This window comes from Cynocephalus volans, chromosome 1 (assembly GCF_027409185.1).
Source record: "Cynocephalus volans isolate mCynVol1 chromosome 1, mCynVol1.pri, whole genome shotgun sequence".
NCBI classification, from domain to species: domain Eukaryota; kingdom Metazoa; phylum Chordata; class Mammalia; order Dermoptera; family Cynocephalidae; genus Cynocephalus; species Cynocephalus volans.
In genome coordinates, this window is record NC_084460.1 from 39,905,745 (window position 1) to 39,923,529 (window position 17,785).

The following is a 17,785-nucleotide window of genomic DNA, read 5'->3' on the forward strand; positions in this document are numbered from 1 at the left end:
ATAAATTAAAAAAAATAAATACATAAAGTTGTAAGGAAGAGAGTAAAATCTTTTGAAATCTTGTCACCACATGATGATTATTTTATGTTAAATTAATTATGTTAAAATGTTAACATTTTGATAGGCATCTTTAATACAGAGCTTTATGCACCTGGGCAACAGAAGTAACCTTTTACATAAATGAAATCAGATAATAAACATTTTTTAAATCGTGAACACTCCTCTTTAATGCGATTTTTTTCTTACCTATCCCTTTCCTTCTCCTTTCCCATCCTCCATTAATTTCACTAACTTACTTCACATCTTCTGGCTCAAGATAACCTGTGTTAACTGATATGTATACTTGCAGACTTTTCTTCAAGCCAATGTAATCACATACACACAAACGCCTATGTAGAAGTCCTGCTTTTAACTCCTGCAATATTCATTTTAAAGTACACTAATGGTGGCATTTTGGGCACCAGAGAGTGGTTGTTGAGAGAGAGAGATTTCACCCATGGAGTTGAAATCACCCTTACTGAAACCCCTAAAGTTGCACTGCAGAGATCGCCTTGAGGTGAGCTCATCCTCCCCACAGTTCCGGACTGGGTGTGAGAAGGTAGCGGGTGAATACCCTCTGTCCCCCGTAGAAATAGAACTCCAAGGGACTGGCTGGTTAGCTCAGCTGGTTAGAGCACGGTGCTGATAACACCAAGGTCCAGGGTTTGATTCCTATCCTGGCCAGATGGAAGGAAGGAAGGGAGGGAGGGAGGGAGGGAGAAAGGGAGGGAGCAAAAGGAAAGAAAAAAGAAAGAGATCTCCACCAGGTTTCCAGGTAAGTTTGCTGGCTTGTCTGCAAAGCTCAGGGACCTGCAAGAGCCGTCTGGAGCGTCTGAATCCAGGCCAGCTACACCCCCCAGCCCTTCAACACCTTCTCTCTGTTCCCTGTATGGATTTTTTTTCTTCTTTCTCTGGCTCGGCAATTTTAACTAGTCCAGGGATCAACTGCTCTGCCCTCAGATCAATAACTGTTGGGAAGGACTGCGGATGGTCTCTAGGAGGCACCTCGGATGCTCCTGCAGAGGAATCGTTTTCTTACTGGCTCAGTTTCACTCGAATTAAGCTTCTTCCGCTTTATTAAAGCAGCGTCCTTTGAGAGCATGAGTCGGCATCGACCCTGAGCCAGAAAGTCATCAGTGGACAGAACTTGTCTTATTCGTCTCTCGAACATTCAGCTCTCCAGTGGGAGCTTAGAATTTTATTTATTTCCTTTTTTTGTTTCTTAGTCACCATCATGTTTTAGAAGGGATTTAAAGCTGCTCTTTGGCTGCAGTAAGTGCTCAGTAAGCATTTGTTGAGGAAGAAATGAAAGAATAAATGATGGAATAATCAGCATTTGGTAAATGATTGGTGAAGGAGAAGCAAATGGACAATGCACGTGAAACTGATTCGTAATCTGTGAATAGCAAAAATTGTTACTGAGCGCGACCGGGCGGCAGCCTCATCCACTGGCGCCCCCTTCCGGAAATAAGTGGACACAACGGTTCGTTTCTGCTTTAGTGGTACAAGGGAGCACAGCTTCGGCAAACGCAGGCAAAGCGCTGAGGGAAATCAGTTTCAACAAAATCTCTACATTTCCTCTGTCCTGGATCTCCCAGTTACTCTACCAAGATTATTATTTTTAATATCATATCGTACTACTAATATGTTAGCACTTGTTTTGAGCACCTAGCATGTGCTAAATGCGTTACATGCATTTTTTCTCTTCATCCTCAAGGTAACTGCAAGAGGGAGATACTATTATTATTGTATCTTTAGATATTAAAAACATGAGGCTTATGGTAGACTTATAACATCTAAAATTACACAGCTAGTTAGTGTTTAGGATAGGACTTAAACCTAGTTCCATCTCACTTTGGAGCCTGTTGTGGGTCAGGTTCCCCAGGAATCAGACTCCAAGATAGAGATTTGCATGAAAGTTTATTGCAGAGTGCTTTAAGGATCACATCTGTGGAAATGGAAAGTCTCACTGCAAGCTGCCTCAACAAAGGCCTCAGCTGATGCCAGGGGGAATGTGGAGCTGGGATGGCAAGGAGGCTGGACCTTGGGACCCCCACATCGAATAGTCATTAGGTGCAGACTCTCCCAGGAAGTAGGTGTGAACTTGGGCCAGGTTGCTCTCTTCGTCCAATGGCGAATACCCAAGAGACACTCAGTTGAGAGCTGTCAGCAGCCAACGATCCCAGCAGCTGGGGGAATGAGTACCTCAGTCCTGGAGTGGGTGGTCTGGGTGGCATATCACAATAGCCACGACAGAGCCCAGTCCCTCTTTCACAGGAACTGCTGCCCAAACAAGGGGGATGGCTGGTAGGTAGCCAACATCAGTGATGTCGGTAGTGGGATAGGGGGATTTAAAGAGTGCAAATGGTTCTTTCGACCATCCACCCAAAGAAACTGTGACCCAGGCCATGCCTGCATCCAGCTGCAATAACCAATGCATTTTGGTCATTTCATACAGAAATAACATATGGATTATTTTATGGGTTCCAAACCATTAACAAAGAAGTAAAATGCAATGTTCAGCTGGCTGGGAAAGTGGTTGGTGATGGATTCCTTGGTATCTTCATATAAGAAATGAAGGAATTGAGAGCCACAAATTAAATAATGCATTAGAGCAACTGATTTTAAAAATCATTTTGTGGTAGATTAAATTGTTTAAAACATTTCACTCCTTCTCCCATATCACCCGTATAAGAGCAGTGAATTTCTGATGTTCAGGGATGTTAGACTTGGTCATGTGACTTCTTTAGCCTCATGGAGAAAAGTGTGTATTTCCCCATCCACTGACATTAAGCTTGGACATGTGTCTTGCTTTGCCATGTGGGATGTTAGCAGTTGTGATATGAGCAGAGGCTTGAAATGTGCTTACACGATTGATCTTGCCATGCCATGCTTCTGCCATTCCAAGAATATATCCTGGCAAGCCTGCTAGTCTGTGGAAAATGAGAGACACATCGAGCAGATCTTTACCCAGCCTGCAGTTTAGGGCCAAGCCCAGTCAAGCCCTGCTGAGCTCAGCCTAGATCAGTAAACCCACAGAAGTATGATAATAAATTATTATTATTTTATACCACTGGATTTTGAAATGGCTTGTTATGTAGCAATAGCTGACTGATACACATTTACAGGGTTGTAAAGGATAACACACTTGGATATGTCAAGAGTAATTTTAACTGTATATGAGTTCTTAAAAACTGTCTTTAGACCTTAATTTCTATATGAAATGTGACTCCTGTATTTATATATGGCAAAAATTGGACCAGGCATTTTTCTCAGCATCTGTGGCAGACAGGACTAAGTGTTCCCTAATAAATGTCTCTCTTTCTTCTCCAAAGAAACAAGAAACTCCAGGATCCCCAAGTCATCAAGAAACTGGGCCGTGAAACCTGAGCAGCTACCAAAAAGGTACAACTCTAATGTCTACTAGATATAGCCATGAGGATACTGGACAAGGAAGATCCTTTCAGAGCGAAGAGCCAGGGGTCATGGAGACCAGAGGGTAGGGACTAATTCACCTGCCAGGGAAGGATGTCTATCCAATCCTGGACTTTGAATAGTGTTTAGAGGTCATCTCCCTTGTACCCAGGCACATGGTCCTGCCAGAATAAGTGCTAGACTTCTCAACTTGCCTTGTAGCCAAGTATTGCCCTGTAACTGAGTTCTGTCCAATAGGATGAAAATCAGATAATTATATAGTTTCTAGAACCTTCCTTAAGAGACAGCAGGGTTACACCCAATACCTCCACCTTTCCCCCTAGTCTCTTCTTCCTTCCTTCTGTCTTGACTACAGATGTAATGCAGGAGTTGGAGCAGCCATTTTGGACCATGAGATGAACTTGGAAATGGCAGCTATGCAGAATAAGGTAATAAGACTAAAAGAGACGAAGTCTCAGAAGACTCCATGGCACAAACCATCAAATCAACCCCAAACCTCCTATCTCAAACTTTTAGTAGAGGGGAAATAAAACAACTTCTAACTTGTTAACGTCTCTGATATTCACAAACAAACCTAACCCTGATTGATACAGTCCAACCATCGACAATTCATAGTCCATACGTTTATTAGAAGAAAAGAGGTCTTTTATTGTTAGCAGAAACGATAAACTCTAAAAAATGTATTTTTGGAAGCAGTTCAGTGTGCTGGAAAAAAAATGACTGGACTGAAATTAGAAGACCGGAGTTCTAGACCCTGATGCTGAAGAACTGACGTGATCTCTGTCATTTTTCCCTCATCAGTAAAATGAAGAGGTTAACAGAGAGAGCAGAATCACCAATAAACATGGGAAAAGATGCTTACCTTCACTAATAATAAGGGAAAAGTGAATTAAAATAAGCAGATACAATTTCACACCAATAAGATTGGCAAAATCAAAACCCCTAATTCCAGGTGTTCGTGTGGATATGGAGAAAACAGGACTTTTCATGCAATGCTGGTGGAAATGTAACTTGGTACAATCAATGTAAATTAACTATTTGTACTAAATATATACCCTAGAGACACTCATGCTTGTGTGCACCATGAGATGCTCCAGGATGTTCATTACAGTGTTGGGGAAACAACCTACAGCCTCGATGTGTATTATAGAAATGAAATAGATAAATACATTGCAGTATATTCACACAATGAATATTTTCACTATTATGACAGTGAGAATGAACCATATCTGTAAGTCTGAACATATTTAGTTCTCAAGAACCTAATGTTGCATGATAAAAGCAATGTACACAATCATACATACAATAAAATAAATTCACATTAACATTTTTAAACCCACAAAACAATTTATATATTGTTCATGAATAAATGCAAATGTGGTAAAAATATTAAAATATGGTAGGAAAAGATACATAAACAATTCATTATGTTTGTTCCCTCTTGGGAGAGAGGGAGGAGAATGAACTAGGGAAGGATATAAAAGTGATTTCAACTTTTTAAACAATGTTTTATTTCTTTATTATTTAACCAAATTAGAAGCAAAAATAAGAGGATTATTACCTTACTCTCCTATGTTTTTATATGTTCAGACTTTTGAATACATAAGTAAAAATGAGAAAGTAGGAAGAGAATGATATTCCTACTAAGGCTTTGTTCAGCCCAAAATTTATATGTGCAAAACATATACAAAACATGGTTCAATATAAAAAGTGGATTTCAAATCCCAGATCAGTTGGAGGTCTTTCAGTTATGAGTGACCAATACACACATACACCACCACCAACACCACCAGCACCATGAACAAAATGGTCCAAAGCAAAAGGAAATTCATTGACTCATGTTACCAGTCATGAGTAGCCTCCAGTGAGGCTTGATCCAGAACTTGAATGATGTCACCAGATCCATTTCTCTTCTTCTTCTCCATTAGCCCCTCATATGTTTGCACAATGGCTGCAGCAGTACGTGGTTTTATATCCTTCTACCACTGAACAGGGAAGAAGAGACAATCTGTGTCCCTGCATTCTCAGAAGTCTTCAAGTTCCTTCAGATACAACCAGCTTAGGTCTCCTGCCACACTTGCACCAATTGCCAAGGGAATGGGATGCAGGGACTGACTGAAGCTAACTGGTACAAAACCCTGAGGCTGGGAATGGACCTAATTCTGCCTGAACCATGGGGCTAAGATTTGAGAGTGAGTTTTCCAGTGTGGGACACCTGATTTACGTATGACATTGAATGGCATGGGACCACTTCATGATAAAAGTATTCTCTTATGAATTCACTTTTAGTTCTTTAGTTACTGCAAGAAGGTAGCCTCAGCTTAGTGCTGCTGTCTTTAACACCTCTCTACCCTTTAATCTTTCTTTTAAACAGAGGGGGCTTTAGGTTCAAAGTCTTTAGTAGGCAATAATATTGAAGTATGGTTTAGTAACAGTATCTTGTTCCATCATATTTATTCTTAGAATTACCTCCTACTAAGGTAAGTGGTACTGATTTTTCACATAGTGTAGGCATATAAAGTTTCCATTTCAAATAAATTTCAAATTTAAAAAGGAAAGTTGATTTAAAGATAAATATTAAGTAGGGCCGGCCCCGTGGCTCACTTCAGAGAGTGTGGCGCTGGTAGTGCCGAGGCCGCGGGTTTGGGTCTTATATAGGGATGGCCGGTGTGCTCACTGGCTGAGTGTGGTGGTGCAGACCACACCATGCCAAGGGTTGCGATCCCCTTACTGGTCAAAAAAAAAAAAGATAAATATTAAGTAAATAGTATTACAGGTTTTATGCAAATATGGTAAGAATTGTGGAAAGTAGCTAATGATAAAGTCTAGAAAACTGTAGTTCTCATCTGACAGATGTGGAAGATAAAACCTAGAGAGGGCATGTGGCCTGCCCAAAGTCACACAGCAGGTTAAGCTAGGAGCAGAACCCAAGTCTCTTGGCTCATAACCAAATTATTTCCACCATATCATGCTGACAAAGCTTTTTAAAAATCAGAAATTTAAGTACACCTTTGAAAAGTATTTACTTTATTGTAATTTTAAGAAGAAAATTAATAACATTTATTTAATCCCTTTTTTTTTTTTTTGGTGACCGGTAAGGGGATCGGCAACCCTTGGCTTGGTGTCACCTGTACCGCGCTCAGCCAGTGCGCTCAGCCAGTGAGCGCACCGGCCATCCTTATATAGGATCGAAAACCACGGCCTCGGCGCTGCCAGTGCCACTGCGCTCCCAGTGCCGCACTCTCCCGAGTGAGCCATGGGTTTGGCCCACATTTATTAACTATTATGATTTTTCACTTTACTAGCTGCTTTATGTGTTGATTCACTTAATCTTTGTATTAGTTTTCTATTACTGCTGTAACAAATTACAAATTACCACAAACTTAATGCCTTAAAACAACACAACTTTATTCTCTTATAGTTCTTGAGGTCAAAAGTCTGAAATGAGTCTTATGGGGCTATAATCAAGGTGTTGCCAGGACTGATTCCTTCTGTAAGTTCTAGGGTAGAATCCATTTCCAGCTTCTAGTGTCCTCCTGCATTCCTTGGCTTGTGGCCCCTTTCTCTGTCTTCAAAGCCAGCAGCCTGGCATCTTCAACCTCTTGCTCTCTCTGACACTCACTTTTCTATCTTCTTCTTCCATCTTTTAAAGACTCTTGTGATTACATGGGGCCCACCTGGATAATCCAGGATGATTTCCCTATTTTAAGGTCAGTTAATTAGTAACCTTAATTCCATCTGCAACCTTAATTCCCCTTTTTCATGTAACCTAACATATTCACAGGTTCTAGGACTAGGACAAGGACATCCTGTGGGAGACTATTATTCTGCCTACCACAATCCTCCTTACGATTCCATAGGAACAAACTGTTATTATCTCCATTTCACAAATGAAGGAACTGAGGCTCAGGGAGATTGAGGATTTATTCAGTCTCATAGCTTGTTAGTAGCAGAGCCAGGATCTGAACCTCGGCAGTCCAACTGTTAACCACTACCATTCACCAGTGTATCTGTATGGCTAGGCAATTCATAATTAGGGCCAAAACGTTTCATTATTTTAGTCACACCAAGATTGTCAGGGCTAGGGCTCAGACCCTTCAAATCCACTGTGCAGACTGGGTCACCAGACCCCTCACATGCCAGGCTGTGTCATCAGACCCCTTACACGCAGGTCCATGCTAGGTAGTTGGGAAAGATCCTGGGAGCTATTGGCAGATGACATGAGCTCAGTCCTCAGCAACAGCAGCAGCAGCTTACAGCAGCAGTAGCAACAGCGGCTGTGGCCTCTCAGAGCATCCTGGGGGCACTGGCAGTAACAGCTTGCAGCAACAGCCTCCAGCAGCAGTAGCAGCCTCCCCGTGACCCCCCTGCGGGCATCCCAGGGGCAGGGGTCCCTGTGGATCAGAGCCACTCATCCTTCATACTTAAGTCCATAACCAAGGAACACCTGGGTGCACGTGCATATTCCCTACAGCATCTCCAAATTTAATGTGCATGTGAATCACTGGAGGTCTTTGGGCCTCTTTATAATGTAAATTCTGATTTAGTAGATCTGCAGTAAGGCCTAAGAGTCTGTGTGTCTAACCAGTTCTCAAGTGATGCCAAAGCTACTGGTCCACAGACCAAACCTTGAGTAGCAAGGCTATCTCTTCTTCTAAAATGATACCTCACATTTTATGAGAATTTACTCTATACCCAAGTGCTGGAATTAAGGGCATAATATCATTTAAATTTCACTTAAATACTTAATTCAAGGTAAGTAGTAGTATATTATCCTATGTATTTTGACGTGAAAACTTAAGCTCAGAGAGTTCAGATGCTTTACTCAAGATCATATAGCAGGCTTTCAGTTGCCAACTACAAAATCCACACCAGCTAGTTTAACCAGGCAGAGATTTATTACATGATAGAAGATAGTTATGAAGAGGGCCGAAAAACCAGTCTTGGAAGCTAGACAACCCAGAACATCTCAGTCAGAAACAGCTCCCAACCACAGCACAGACAGTTCCGGGGAAAGCAACCCTTCCTGGACCAGAGAGTGTTAGGACTGGATGACAAAACTTCTGCCCAGAAGAACAATCAATACTCCTCCACCACCGTTGATTGCCAGAAAAGTCTCTCTCTCTTCACAATTGCTGCTTCCTGACATTACTCCTTCTCTAGCTTTGTCTTGAGTAAGCCCGTCTGATAAGAGGCATATCCTAAACCTTAGCTACAAGAGAGTCTGCAGAATGTAGTTTTGTTTTGTTTTTGAACTATCTTGTGAAGGCAAGAGATACAAAATCTAGAAAGAAAGGGTCGAAACTATTATTGAAAGATAAAAATTCTTAAAACCTATGCACATAAACTAACAACTATTGAACTAGGAAGAGAGTTGAGCAATTTGGACAAACATACAATAACTAAAATTTCAAAAATCATGGAACAAAATATACCATTTAAAATAGGAACGGGGGTCGGCCTGTGGCTCACTTGGGAGAGTGTGGTGCTGATAACATGAAGGCCATGGGTTCGGATCCCTATATAAGGATGGCTGGTCAGCCTCACTTGGGAGAGCGTGGTGCTGACAACAGCAAGTCAAGGGTTAAGATACCCTTACCAGTCATCTTTTTGTAAAAAAAAAATAATAATAATAAAAAAATAAAATAAAATAGGAAAAAAAAATGCTAAAATACCTAGGGACTAATCTATTAAAATGTTCCAGATCTTTATAAATAAAGCTATAAATCATTACTTTGAGACATAAATGGAAATACATATTATCTTCCTCGGTAGGAAAGACACAATACCAAAAAGAAATCAATTCTCTCTAAATGAATACATAAATTCAACACAATCCTGATAAAATACCAAAATAATTTTTTTATAAGAGTTGGCAATCTTATTATAAAATTCATGTGGGAAAATAATTATGCAGGTATATATAGCAAAGGCAACTTTGAAAAAAATTGAAGAAGAGCAACTTGTGTTACCAGGTATCAAAGCATATGATATATCATCAGTGACTAAAACAGAATGTGACTGGTACTAGAATTTGCAAATACGTCAGTGAAACAAGAATTCAGAAATGAATTTCTGGGGATTTATTACGTATTTGTATTGCTCAGGGTCTTCCAGAAAAACAAACAATAAATATAAGGTTAAAAATCTTTAAAATATTAGGAAAAAATATAGAAGAATATACTGATTACCTGAGAGTAGAGAAGGATCTCTTTAAACAAGACACAATACAAAAAATATAAAGGAAAAGGTTGATTAAATTGTTATGTCAACATTTTTAAACCTTGTGACAAAGCAAATGTGAAAGACAAGTGACACACTATGAGATAAGATTTACAAAAGATTTTGATCCAGCTCATTTAGGAAAATACAACTCATTGAAAAGGGAAGGGGGCAAAGTAGATGTACAGACAGAAGAGGAAATACAAATTTCCAATAAACATATGAAGACATGCTCAGCTTCCCTAATAATTAGGGCAATGCAAATTAAAAATGCAATTAAGCACTATTTTCACCTATGATATCGGCAAAGAGTTAAATCATTTCCTGTAATGTGGGTTGGAGAGTGAGGTAGGTATCTTGTGTGCGTGTGTTTGTTGGTTGCGGGGGGTCTCGCCGGTATGGGGATCCAAACCCTTGACCTTGATGTTACCAGCACCATGCTCTAACCATCTGAGCTGACCAGCTAGCCCTGGGTTGGATATCTTCTATTTGCCCCTCTGTATTTGCTTTGTATCCTTTTCCACCTCCTGTGTTCCAGGAGGCTGGCCTGCATTGGCTACATCAACAGATTCTCTGTGTCATTTGGTTGAAATCATCTCAGTAGGACACTAGAGGGAGAAGAGTGAGTCAAGCATTTATTCCCTTGGCTTCTTCCTATGGGGCCATATTGAGATCGCTTTATCCATTCCTCTCCACATGACTCTTTTTCACATGGTTCTATTAACTGCATTCTACCCTTGCTCCTTCAGGCCTAGGAGTAGTAAGAGCCCCACTCTTACCAGTCCCTGGGTACTGCACTATTCTTTGTAAACAGTCCCCTTATTAAACTCTCCTTGAAAATCTCCTAATAAGTGTGACATATTAGGATACAGAGAGAAAATTGGCACAGTTCATTTGGAGAACTATTCATCAGCAATTCCTCTTCTCTGTACTCACCCTAGATAAACACTTGCACAGCTGCAAAAGGGGCAAACACAAGGATATTTTCTACACCCTTGTTTGCAATAACAAAAAATTAGAAATAACTTAAATGTCTTCAAATAGAGAAATAGCTAAATAAACTATAATACTTCCATATTATGAAATGCTATGTAGCTGTTTTAAAAGATGGTTCTATTTGTATAACACAGAAAGATATCTAAGACATATTTTTGCATGAAGAAAGTAAGATTCAGAACCATAATAAATTATATAAAAATGATATCTCTTTCTATAGTTTTCTTCTATGTTCTTTTCTTCTTGCAAAAAGCTTGGAATTCATATTTCTATAGTTTTATGTGCTCCATAAAAGTATGGGAAATTTTTCACTGCCCCTCCCTATGGAAGGATTATGCATCCCTGTGCCACTGAAGTCAGGCTTGGCCATATGATTTGCTCTGGCCAAGGGAATGTGAGTGAAAGTAATATGTGAGACTTCCAAGCATAAATTTTAAGAGGTTCCACCATTCTCTCTTTTCCCTGTACCATGAAATCAGCATGTCCAGCTGCTTCTTCAAACTGCGTTAAAAGATATAGCTGCAGCAAAGCCATGACAAACATGTGAAGTGATCAAAATATAATTGTTATTTTAAGACACAGATTTTGAGGATGCTTGCTATTGCAGCATAACCTAATCTACCATAACTAATACATGCTGCTATATAATTGATATGTGGTTACTTCTGGGGAGGAGAAATAGCATTGGGGGGTGGTGATCACAGGGGGCTTTAATTTTTGTTTTTAATATTTTAGTTATCTTACAGTGAAAATATATTCATGCATCGCTATGTAATAAAAATACATTATTTAAAATGAATACAGCAGGTGTTTTTCTTACTTAAAATTAAATGCCAAAAAATATCATTCTTAAAATACACACAAAAACACCCAATAAATTAGTGGTTCTTTTGCCCAGCTGGCACTCTGAAGAAGGAGACTGGAGGCGGATAGTTCTGTGAACTTTCCCAGGCAAGCGGAAGTACTGGAGCATGACACTGTCTTGCCACATTCTCTGCAGGTAGAAATCTGTAGAGCCTAGACACACTGTGAAACTTATTTCTAGTTCAGCTATCATGAAATTGAAATGCAGATTCAGAATCCTTTTATTTTTACATTAATAATGCCTACTACCTTGGGTTGACTGTCCTCCAAAACTTAATCCCCACTGTAACTGTTGAGGGTGAGAAATCCTATTACGGTAATTGAAAGGTGGGACCTTGAAGAGATGATTAAGATGATGACTTAATGGTGGTCATAGGCTTGGTTCTGAGGGGTTTAAAAGGAAAGCACATGAGAGTCTTTCTCTCTCTCTGCTCTGCCATTTTCTGCCATATGAGACCCCTACATTGCTGTAAAGCCGCCACTAAAAAAGACCCTCACCAGATGTGTTCCCTGGACTTTAGACTTCCCAGCCTCTGAAACTGTAAGCAATAAATATTGTTTCTTTATAAATTACTCAGTTCCAGGTGTTTTGTTATAAGCAACAGAAATAGACTAATACACCTACCTTTCCAGTGACCTTATTTATATGAGAACAAAGGTGATTATATAACCAAAATTCAATTCAGTGAATCTAGGAGAATTCTGATCTCCTTGACTCAACCTACCCTTGTCTAGTAAAATGAGTGAGAGCTATAGGAGCTCTGTTTCAGATTATACTTGTAGAGCTCTATGAATCAGGATCTCAGCTCTTGTTCCATTAAAATGAAAAGCCAGGCTGGTTGGTTAGCTCAGTTGGTTAGAGTGTGGTGCTGATAATACTAAGGTCCAGGGTTTGATCCCTGTACTGGCAAGATGGCAAAAAAAAAAAGAAAAACCAAAATTGGTTGAGTGAATATTAAAGACCTCATGTGAGTTCAGTTGACATGTCATAGACTACCTCGCAATTTCAACTTCTTATTCAAGCCAAATGACATCCCTCTTGTCTTTGAACTTTATTTTTGAGCAAAACCAAAGTGGCCAGACTTTCTGATCCATAGCCCAGTCCCCAGCTTCATGTACGTCAGGCACTTACGGTGACAGCAGCAGAAGTAGCAGTAGCAGCACGGACCTCTCAATCACAGCTATGGTGTCTTTGAACCAAAAGTCCCCCCTGACTTCTGCATCTCCAGCTCTTTTCATGAGTTTGCAAGCACCTAGTTCGCTGTATTCAGTCCCTTTCTGCCTAAAATACCTAAAGTGCTTTCTGTTCCTGTCTCCTGCACAGAACCCTGACTGAGTACAGGTTGGGAGACAATATTCAGAAAGTAGACCCAAGTACAAAAATATAAAAAATAGGAGAGAGAAAGAAAAACCCAGTAAAATTAGAAAAGCATTCTAAGAGTTCAAATATCTAAACAATTGAACTTCTAGAAAGTAAAGATAAAAAAACCCAAAAAACAGAGAGAGGAAGAAATAGTCAAAGAAATAATTCACGAAAATACCCAAGAACTGAAGGAAATGGATTTAGAAGCTATGGAAAGGTCTAAGAATTGTATAACAAGAGATTTTAACAAACTATCTGCAGTGATAGAGAAGGGGTGGTCAGAAAGCTCAAAAGTATCAGGGAGTTGAAAGAGTTAATAGAAAGAAGGTTCAAGCTGAACTGTACACAAAATAGAATTACTGAAGTAAATGCAAAATGAGAGAAAGTCTCACAGAATGCAGATAAAAAGGGAAAAGAAATCAAGATAGGAAAAGAGGAGAGAAAGAGAGACCTAGAGGGCTGGTCCAGGAGATGCAATCTATGTGTAATAGGAATACCTGAAATAAAGGACAAAGCAAATGGAGCTGAAACAGTAATTAAGAACTAATGAAAATTTTCTGGAGTTTAAGAGTGAACTAGATCTACGAATGGAAAAAGCACACAGGGTACCTTTAAAATTTGACAAAAAGAAAGCATTACCCTAATACCAAAAGCAGACAAAGACATTATGAGAAAGGAAAACTACCACCCAATTTCTCTTATGAACACAGATGCAAAAATCCTCAACAAATTATTAGTACATCAAACCCAACAATGCATAAAATTAATTATATACCATGACCAAATGGGATTTATTCTAGGCATATGCTGTGGATTGAATGTCCCCCCAAACTCCTTGAAACTTAAATTGTGTCCCCCAAAGTTCCAAGTATTAGAAACTTGGCCTCCACTATGACAGTGTTAAGATGGTGGGAAATTCTATTATGATAATTGAAAGGTGGGGCCTGGAACAGGTGATTAGATTGTAGGACCATGCCATAGTGAATGGATTAATAATGGTAGTCAGGGGTGTGGTTCTGAAGGCTTTAAAAGAAGAGCACATGAAGGTTTCTCTCTGCTCTGTCATTTTCTGCCATGTAAGACCCCTGTGTTGCTGTAAAGCCACCACCAAAGAAGACCTCCACCATACGTGTTTCTTGTACTTTGGACTGCCCAGATTCAGAAACTGTAATCAATAAATTTTGTTTTCTTTATAAATAACCCAGTTTCAGGTATTTATGTTACAAGCAACAGAAATGAACTAATACAGCATATAAGGCTGGTTCAACATTCAAAAATTAATGTATTCCATTACAGCAATAGGCTAAAGAAAAAAAAATCATGTGATTATATCAACACATACAAAAAAGCATTTGACAAAAATCCAACACCTATGCAGAGATCTTCCTAAACTCGACAATGAATATCTATAAAACCCCCACAACTAACATCATACTTAATGGTGAGAAACTAGATGCTTTCCCCCTAAGATCTGTAACAAGTCAAGGATGTACTATCTCACCACTCTTATTCATCATTGTACTGGAAATCCTAGCTAATAAAATAAGTTAAGATAAGAAAAAAAAAAAGTATACAGATTGAAAAGAAAGAAATAAAACTGTCTTTTTTCACAGAAGACATGATCATCTATGTGAGAAATCCCAAAGAAATGGCAAAAAACTCCTAAAACGAATAAGCAATTATAGCAAGGTTGCAGGATACAAGGTTAATACACAAAGTCTATTGCTTTCCTGTATACCAGCAATGAACATGTGGAATTTGAAAATTAAAACGTAATACCACTTACATCGGCACAAAAAAATAGGCATAAGTTTAACAAAATATGAACAAGATCTATGTGAGGAAAACTACAAAACTCTGATGAAAAAAATTAAAGAAAATCCAAATAAATGGAGAGATATTTCATGTTCATGGATAGAAAGACTCAAAATTGTTAGACATTGGTTCTTCCCAATTTGGTCTATAGATTCAATACAATCCAAATTAAAATCCCAAGAAGTTATTTTGTGGATGTCAACAAATTGATCCTAAAATTTACACAGAAAATCAAAAGAATTAGAACAGCTAATGCAATCCCAGAGAAGAAGAAAATAGTTGGAGGGCTGACACTACCTGACTTTTAGACTTATTATAAAACAACAGTAAACAAGACAGTGTGATAATGGCAAAAGAACAGATGAATAGATGAGTGGAACATAGGAATTAGAATAAAGACCCCAGAAATAAAGCTATACAAATATAGTCAACTGATACTTGAAAAGGAGCAAAAGTAATTCAGTGGGGATAGTCTTTTCAACAAATCGTACTGGAACAACTGGACATCCACACACAAAAACAGAATCTGGACACAGACCTGACACCTTTCACAAAAATTAACTCAAAATGGATCACAGACCTAAATGTAAATCTGAAAACCATAAAACTTCTAGAAGTTAACATAGGAGAAAATCTAGGCGACCTTTGGTTTGGCAATGAGTTTTTAGATACAACATGAAAAATACAATTCATGAAAGAAAAATTGGTAAGTTAGACTTCATAAAGTTAAAAGCTCCTGCCCTGCAAAGTCACTGTTAGGAGAATAAAAGACAAGCTACAGACAGGAAGAAAATCTTTGCAAAGCACATATCCGATAGAGGACTGGTATACAAAAATAAACAACACTTAAAACTCAACAATAAGAAAACAAACAACCCAATTTAAAAATGGGCAAAAAATCTGAACAAGCACCTCACCAAGGAAGATATACAGATGGCAAATAAGTATATGAAACGATGGTCAACATTATACGTCATTAGGGAATTGCAAATTAAAACAATAATCAGATCCTATTACACACCTATTCAAACGGCTAACATCCAGAAACACAGAAAACAAACAACATATACCAGACGCTAGCATGAATGTGAAGCAACAGGAACTCTCTTTCATTGCTGATGGGAATGCAAGATATACATCCACTTTGGAAGACAGTTTGGTAGTTTCTTAAAAAGCTAAACAGTCTTAACATATACTCTAATACTGGGTATTTACTCAAATGTGTTGAAAACATGTCCACATAAAAACCTGCACACAGATATTATAGCGGTTTTATTCATAATTCTCAAAAGCTGAATCAAAATGTCCCTCAATAGGTCTATTAACAGTTTCCTAGGGCTGCCATAACAAAGTGCCACAAACTTGGTGGCTTAGAAATACATAAATTTATTATCTCACATGTCTGGAGGCTATGGCTGAAATCAATGTGTCAGCAGGGTCATGTTCCCTCTGATACTTGGCGTAGAACCCTTCCATGCCTCTGCCTAGCTTCTGGTGGTGGTTGTCAATCCTTCACTTGCAGCTGCATCACTCTAATCTCCACCTCTGCTGTCACGTGGCCTTCTACATCATGTGTGTCTCTGTCTTCCCATGGCACTTTCCTCCTTCTTAAGGACAACAGTCATGTTGGATTAGGGCCCACTCTAATGACCTCATCTTAACTCTATTACATCTGCAGAGACCCTTTTCCAAATAAGGTCACATTTACAGATACCAAGGATTAGAACTTCAACATGCATTTTTGGAGGACACAAGTCAATCCTTAAGAATAGGTTAATGGATAAACAAACTGTGGTACATTCATACAATTGAATATTATTCAGTGATAAAAAGAAATTACTATCAAGCCATAAAAAGACATGAAAAAACCTTAAATCATATTGCTTAGTGAAAGAACCTAGTTGGAAAAAGCTACCTACTATGTGATCCAACTACTTTATATGACATTCTGGAAAAGGCAAAACTATAGAGTGTAAAAGGTCAGTGGTTGCCAAAGGTTGGGGGATTAGAGAAGGAGTGAGGGAAGAATATTTGAAACACAGAGGTTCAGATCCTCTACCAGCCAGCAGCCAAAAATAAATAAATAAATAAATAAATAAATAAATAAATAAATAAATAAATAAATAAAAGAAACAGGATTTTTAGGGCAGTGTAACTCTTCTGTATGTGACTTTAATGGTAGATACATGACATTATGCATTTGCTGAAACCTATAGAACTGTGCAACACAAACAATGAGCCCTAATGTAAACTAGGACTTCAGTTAATTACAATGTATTACTCTTGGCTCATCAGTTGTAACAAATCTACCACACTAATACAAGATGTTAATAATAGGGGAAACTGCATGGGGGCTGAGGGGAATATGGGAACTCTCTGTACTATCTCGTCAATTTTTCTGTAAAAAAAAAAGGCTATTAATTAAAAAAAATTCACTGCAGAATTTAAGGCTCAAGTATCACCTCTTTCAGGAAGTCTTTTCTGCTCTCCTACCACACTACCAAGCTGGGTTAGGTGGCCTTCTCCCAACGTCCCATAATACCCTGCACATGTATATATTTCTATGATTGCATCTACATCATATTTTAATATCTCTTTGTATCTCTGTCAGTTAATAGCTGTGGTTTGCCATCCCCTGGCCTAGAATATAGAGATGGCAAAAGGAGCTAATCCATGCAACAAGTTAGCAGGCACCCAGGGATGCCTTACAAAGGCACTCTGTTCCCTCAATGCACTGATGATGTCATTTGTGGTGTAATCATTATGAGCCCTCTGACCCACTAGGCTATTTTCTGGATGGGGGCATAAGACACAGTCATGCCACATGAAAGCTTACTTCATCCTGAGCAGTCTCCAGATTACTGGTCCTTGGTCTGCCAAAGACCGATCCCCACAGGGAAGGTTTTGCACTAGGAAGCCTCTGTAGGGTTCAAATTCATGCTGTTTACATTACACAACACTTTCTCTCAGTCTTGTTCAAATTAAAAGGTGGTGTGGCATGCAGTTCAGGCCATGTGGGGTAGTACGGGGGTCGCTGGCACAAATGCCTAT